The 6869-nt window shown below is 45.6% G+C and overlaps 1 long non-coding RNA gene across 1 annotated transcript in view; it reads right to left on the bottom strand.

The window, feature by feature from the left end:
• Positions 1–6322, bottom strand: part of LOC122555460 — a 22452-nt gene extending 16130 nt beyond the window's left edge. Inside the window, exon 1 of the long non-coding RNA XR_006313281.1 lies at positions 5832–6322. This is a non-coding gene — a long non-coding RNA (uncharacterized LOC122555460). The remainder of the gene's footprint in view (positions 1–5831) is intronic.
• Between the last annotated feature and the right edge of the window lie 547 nt (positions 6323–6869).

Raw genomic sequence — 6869 nt, 5'->3', positions numbered from 1 at the left:
CTCCCCCACAAACAATCTCCCCCTTCTTTCCCCCTTCTCTCCCCACTCCTTTTCTCCCCTCCCCCCGGATTATTTATTTGTAGTGGAGGAGTTGGCACCCACGCGATGTCAATAAACCAGTGTGTCATCAGCTGGAATAGAATGTGAGGTGACTGTTTGCTGCTTCGACTGTAATTTTCCCTGAAGCTGCAAATTCGATAATTAAAATGCAAGCCAAGGTTCACCAATTAATCAAATACCTTCCAATGGTGTCCCTTCACTAGTGGAATATTACCTTGCTATCTCTTTAATTTGAAGTTAAGAATCAAATGATTGATAATCATTAATCTTCAAGACAAATTGATGATAATTTGCCAAGCAGATTAAACTTTGTTGTTGTTAAGTTACTCACAATTACCAACAGAAAGAAATAACCCCTTTGCTTTCGGTCACGGAATCAAAGAACTGAACTTCCTCTTCAGCGGCTTTTCACCCCAGCTCCACACATATTCTGTTCCAGTCCAGTTTGATGAGATCTCAGAGAGAGGAAAACAATATTTCTTCTGCTTCATCTCCAACAAGTTTCAATTATTTTGACAGCAATTAATATTTTTCATATTTTACAATGTTGTACAGTAAGGTTTTGGCTCTACAGTAGCATTCTCAATTGAGTAGGGAGTTGATGGGCTGATTGGCCTAATTCAGCTCACAGTTTTGGTGTTGATTTGTGGAGGGTTCCTGAGAGCCTCAAGATGTGAGATGGAGACTGATGATGACAGCGAGTGCTTACTAGCTCACAGTATTGTTTGAGCACAGTGTTGATGGCTACCCCAGATTCCCGACAGCAAAATAAAAACATGTCAGAAAACTAGCATGTAGTCCGGCTAATGTCAACAACAGGATAATTTGTAATTGTAATTCAGGAATTGATACTTAGACTTTGCATCTTGAAATAACTGCACAGAGGCCGGTATCCCGTCACCAAGTCACCCTTTATTTACTTGATATGGAAGAGCCTGTGTTGGACTGGGGTGGACAAAGTTAAAAATCACACAACATCAGGTTATAGGTACCTGATGAAGGAGCAGCGCTCTGAAAGCTAATGCTTCCAAATTAAACTGCTAGACTATAACCTGGTGTTACATGATTTTTAACTTTATTTACTTGTGCACAGTACGTTGGCTGTGGCCAGTCAGCTTGAAATCAGTCCCCTAAGCTGAGAAGATTCTAAATCCCCTGTTCATATATTTTTTTAATTCCATTACCAGGAAAGACATCCATGTGGCCAATGAACCAGTGACTTCCTGACATAAGCCCCACCAGCTGCAGGTGAAGAAGAATCAAACTGTTCAACTCTGAGCTGGAGACATGTCTTTGAAATGGGTGTTTGTCTCTCCCTGTGCCTGGACCAGTGTATCTCTGGTTGTGTAAGAGCTCCTTACACTGTTGCTGAAAGGGACAGCCCTGCTGTCTCAGTCCCTGCAGTAGCTCCAACAACACCAACCTGCTGTGGGATCCCCATTCCCAATGCATCTCTCACTGAGCACAGGGCACACAGCCCTGTATCACTCCACACAGCAGCACCTGGACAGTGTGAATTAACTCCCCCCCTCCCCCCCCCGAGCCTTTATGGGCTTGACACACTGCCTCAAACTGTGGGGACAGGATCATTTGTCATTTGTATGGATGAAGCAAGTTATCATTGCTGACAGTGTCTAGTATCAGGAGGTAAAAACAATGACTGCAGATGCTGGAAACCAGATTCTGGATCAGTGGTGCTGGAAGAGCACAGCAATTCAGGCAGCATCCGAGGACAGGCAAAATCGACGTTTCGGGCAAAAGCCCTTCATCAGGAATAAAGGCAGAGAGCCTGAAGCGTGGAGAGATAAGCTAGAGGAGGGTGGGGGTGGGGAGAGAGTGGCATAGAGTACAATAGGTCAGTGGGGGAGGAGATGAAGGTGATAGGTCAGGGAGGAGAGGGTGGAGTGGATAGGTGGAAAAGGAGCTGAGCAGGTCGGACAAGTCCGGACAGGTCAGGGGATCGAGTTACTGGAGGTTAGAAGCTAGGATGAGGTGGGGGAAGGGGAAATGAGGAAACTGTTGAAATCCACATTGATGCCCTGGGGTTGAAGTGTTCCGAGGCGGAAGATGAGGCGTTCTTCCTCCAGGCGTCTGGTGGTGAGGGAGTAGTATCACTCAGCCCTCTCTGAGTGAAGCTCCGGTCCTTGCAAAGAATAGTACAGCACAGGAACCTGGTGGGGCTTATGTCAGGAAGACAATAGTGATTGGTTAAGAAGCTAAACCCTAAGCAAAATAATGAAAAATCCAATCTCAAAGCAATGAGCCAATGACTTTCCAAATAGACAACAGATCACAGTACACTGAGTGACCATTCACTTGTTCAAGAAAGCATATGGTATTTTGGCCTTCATTAACAGGGTGATCGAGTTTAAGAGCTGCGAGGTTTTGCTGCAACTCAACAAGTCCCTGGTGAGACCACACTTAGAATATTGTGACCAGTTCTGGTTGTCGTACTATAGGAAAGATACAGAGGCTTTGGAGAGGGTGCAAAGAAGGTTTACCAGGATGCTGCCTGGACTGGAGGGCTTGTCTTATGAAGAGAGGTTGACTAAGTTTGGACTTTTCTCTCTGGAGAGAAGGAGGTAGAGAGGTGGCCTGATCGAAGTATACAAGGTAATGAGAGGCATAGATCGAGTCAATAGCCAGAGACTTTTCCCCAGGACAGGATTGACTGGCACGAGGGGTCATAGTTTTAAGATATTAGGAGAATGGTACAGAGGGGACATCAGAGGGAGGTTCTTTACGCAGAGACTGCTGGACATGCACATGGACAGCAGTGAATTGACGGGTGCGTAGGTTAAGTTATTTTAACATTAGGATTAATCCTCGGCACAACATCGTGGGCGGAAGAGCCTGTTCTGTGCATTGAACCAGCCCTTCAACCCATCCTTTTCACACAAAGGTTGGGGAGTGCCTGGAGCACACTGCTAGAGGAGGTGGTGGAAGCAGACACAATAGCAGCATTCAAGAAGCACCTGGATGAATACATGAACAGGAAGGAAATAAAGGGATATGGATCCTGTAAGTGAAGATAGTTTTAGTCTGGAAGGGTAAAATATGGCAGTGCAGGCTTGGAGGGCTGACGGGCCTGTTCCTGTGCTGCATTGTTCTTTGTTTTGTTCTAAGACTTTACCTACACATGGTGCTCTTCTAAACTAAAAATATTTCCCTTATTCCCGCTTATTCCAATCTCTGTCAAGATGCCTCTTCAATGTTGCTATTGTATCCATCTTCACCACCACCTTTGGTAGTGCATTCCAGGTACTTACCATCCTCTCACATCTGCTTTAAACTTACCCCCTTTTACCTTAAATCTATGTCTCCCAGTAATTGACATTTCTCCCCTAGGGAACAAGACCCCGACTATCCATCCTATCACTTTCTAATCCTCTCTTGATACAGGCATGATCCAAAAAAACTGGTCAAGTCACCATCACCCCATCAAGCTATTTTTCCATGGAGAGGAAGAGGCAGCTGGGTGAGGAGAGAGGGAGGGATCTCAGCCCAGTGCAGGAATTGAGCCCATGCTATTACAAAGCAGCTATTTAGCCAACTGAGCTAACTGTCCTCAGAGAGCAAGCAGACAGTGAACATTGTACTGTTCTTTAAAAATGGGAGAAGGGTAGACAGTATTTACAGGTCAGTGGTTTAGCCTTCACAGTGGGAAAATTGTTGGAAAGATTTCTGAAAGACAGAATAAAACGTCATTTCGAAAGACACAGGCTTGTTAAATTAAGAACATGCATGACTAACTTGATTGCAGTTTTTGAGGAAGTGTTTGTAGAATTCTAACCCCAAACAGCCAGTAAATATTTAGTAAGAATGGGGCTGGACATTTCCCATGATCCTGACTTGGTTGTACACCTCATTGATTAAAGAGCAGAGCCACAGGAGAAATGAACATTAAAATTCTTGTTTCTGTGCAAAGTAATAATCGTTCACAGTCTGTCTAGCTTACTACAACTTTAATCTAACCAGGGTAAGGTCACAAGTTACAAGTCAACCTGCTTTACAGCCTTCTCCCCAGCCTCAAGAACAGACCTGACCTTCAATCTGTCTTAGTTTGCTGTTTACATCTGTTCACTGTGTTGTACTCGAACCATATTCGCTGTCTCCTCACTTGTTCAACATGGTTTAAATTTAAAGTAATAAATCCTGATTTCTATCTCAGCTGGTGGCCATTGTAGTGCAGTAAAACAAAATATTGTTCGAGAGCGAGAGCTTGAAGTTAATGTCAGGACCCAGTCAGTGAGTCAGGATTGTGGATTCTGGGCTTCTACATCAACTTTAAACTGAGAGACAAGTGGATTCAAGATGGCAGCAGTCTGAACAGTATGCTGTGTTAGGCTCTGTGCCAGAGATATATTTTCCTCCCCATCCCTATCTGCTTTCCGTAAAGACCGTTCCCGCTGTGACTCCCTCGTCAGATCTACGCCCCCTAACAACCCACCCTCTCCTCTCGGCACCTTCCCCTGCCACCGCAGGAATTGCAAAACCTGCGCCCATACCTCCCACCTCACCTCCATCCAAAGTCCCAAAGGAGCCTTCCACATCCATCAAATTTCATCTGCACTTCTACACATGTCATTGACTGTATCCGTTGCTCCCAATGCGATCTCCTCTGTGGTCTCCTCTACATTGGGGAAACAGGACACTTACTCGCAGAGCGCTTTAGAGAACATCTCCGGGACACCCGCACCAATCAACTCCACCAACCCGTGGCCGAACACTTCACCCCCCCACCCCCCCTCCCATTTTGCCAAGGACATGCGGGCCCTGGGCCTCCTCCATCGCCACTCCCTTTCCACCCGATGGCTGGAAGAAGAACGTCTCATCTTCTGCTTCAACTCTAGGGCATTAATGTGGATTTCACCAGTTTTCTCATTTCCCTCCCCCTGCCACCTTATCCCAGTTCCAACCTTCCAACTCAGCACCTCCTCTTGACCTGTCCCATCTGTCCATCTTCCTTCTCACCTATCTGCTCCACCCCCCGACCTATCACCTTTACCCCCACCTGCATCCACCTATTGCACTCTTAGCTACCTTTTCCCCAACACCACTCCCCTCTAATTTATGTCTCCACCCCCGAGGCTCCCAGCCTCATTCCCGATGAAGGGCTTTTGCCTGAATTGTTGATTTTCCTGCTCCCCAGATGCTGCCCGACATGCTGTGCTATTCCTGCATCACACTCTTGACTCTAATCTCTAGCATTTACAGTCCTCACTTTCACCCTCTGTGCCATACATCAGGCAAGGTGGGCTCCTAACACCACCACTCCTCCCCATTCGCCATCCCTGAGGAAAGTTTGTAATGTAAAGTAGGTAGAATGCCTAGAGCCCTTTTAAATTCAGACTTGCCAGATCTAGAGCTGAAGTGAAGACTTCCAAGGGAAAGGAAGCAAAGGGAGCACAGCAGGCAGGGCACTTCCCTACTATGTCAGGCACACCTGCAGCCGTTACTTCGACTCCCGTGGGGGCGTCCTTAGGTTCAGTGTAGCAACAGCATTTACTAACATAGTTCGCAAAACTCCGTGAAAAAATTGAGGGATCGGTGGAACCAATTACTGCCATGGTGACAAAACATGAGCAGGAGATCCAGGCTTTGGATCAGCACGTGGAAGCAGTGGCACAGAAGACTGTGGCCTTGGAGACCACGACAGAGAGTTCCGAGGAACAGGTCAGAACCTTGGGAAGGCCAGGATCAGGCCCTGCAGGAACAAGTAGACCTTGAAAATTGAGGTCAGAGAAAAAAAATATGGATCTTGGGCTTACCGGAGCGTGAAGAAGGTGAAAATCTTGCAACTTTTCTGAAGAGGTGGCTTCCAGAGTTGCTGGGGCTGGAGGTTGTGTTGGGCTGGGTGAGTGTGGAGCAGGCTTACTGGATCGCAATGATCAGGTCCGGGTCGGCCCAGCGCCTCCTCCCGGTCCTAGTGCGACTCCAATATTACAAAGAAAAGCAATTAATAATAGAAACAGCCAGAAGACTGGGAGAAGATCCACAGGCTTTGGCTTATAAAGGTTCGAAGATAGTGTTTCTTCATGACTATTCTGGGGCCATTATTAAGACAAGAAAGATCTTTGATGATTTAAAGAAAAAAATGAAGAGGTTTAAACATTCAATATTCTCTGATGTACCTGGCAGTACTACGTTTCAATTATGGGGAACTGTCAACAACTTTGACTCAGCAGAAAAATTACAAGAATTTTTGAACTCGCTGAAATGATAGACTTTGGCTGAGAGGAAAGGAGGAAAAGATGAGTGCGGACAATGGCATAATATTAATTTTTAAAAATCTTCTCTCTCTTTGTTCTTATCCCTTTTGGGGTCTCGGGCCTTATAGGCTTGGTGTTGCTTTGGTGTAAAATCTAGTATGTTTTATATTATATCTGGTGGTTATTAGTTATTTTATTGTTCTGTTTTGCTGGATGAGGGGTGGTTACTCCTTTGATATAAAGATATGTGGGGTTGAGATCAGGAGTGGGAGGGGGCGGACGTCCATTGTTAACTTGTAGGAGTGTAAATAACTTGTTTTTTTCATTGCTTGGGTTTGGGGTGTGGTCTTAATTGGAAGTTGCTAGGATGGTTGTGAGGTTGGGAGTGAATGGCCTCTATGGGCAAGAGGGGAGATCTCTGAGGATTTGTGTTTATTTGTTCAAGTTAGGAGTAGAGGTTAGTTTTTTAGTTATGGTAGTTTTGATTTGTGTTTGTAGGAACATTCTTTAGATTTGATAAAGTTTTTTTTCTCCACTTGTCACACATTGAATGGGCTTCTTCTTCAGGGGACTGCCGGCTGTATTGTGCGATCATGG

Source organism: Chiloscyllium plagiosum, chromosome 12 (assembly GCF_004010195.1).
Source record: "Chiloscyllium plagiosum isolate BGI_BamShark_2017 chromosome 12, ASM401019v2, whole genome shotgun sequence".
NCBI lineage: Eukaryota > Metazoa > Chordata > Chondrichthyes > Orectolobiformes > Hemiscylliidae > Chiloscyllium > Chiloscyllium plagiosum.
Note: the sequence above shows the minus strand (reverse complement) of the source record. Positions and strands in the feature narration are given on the sequence as shown.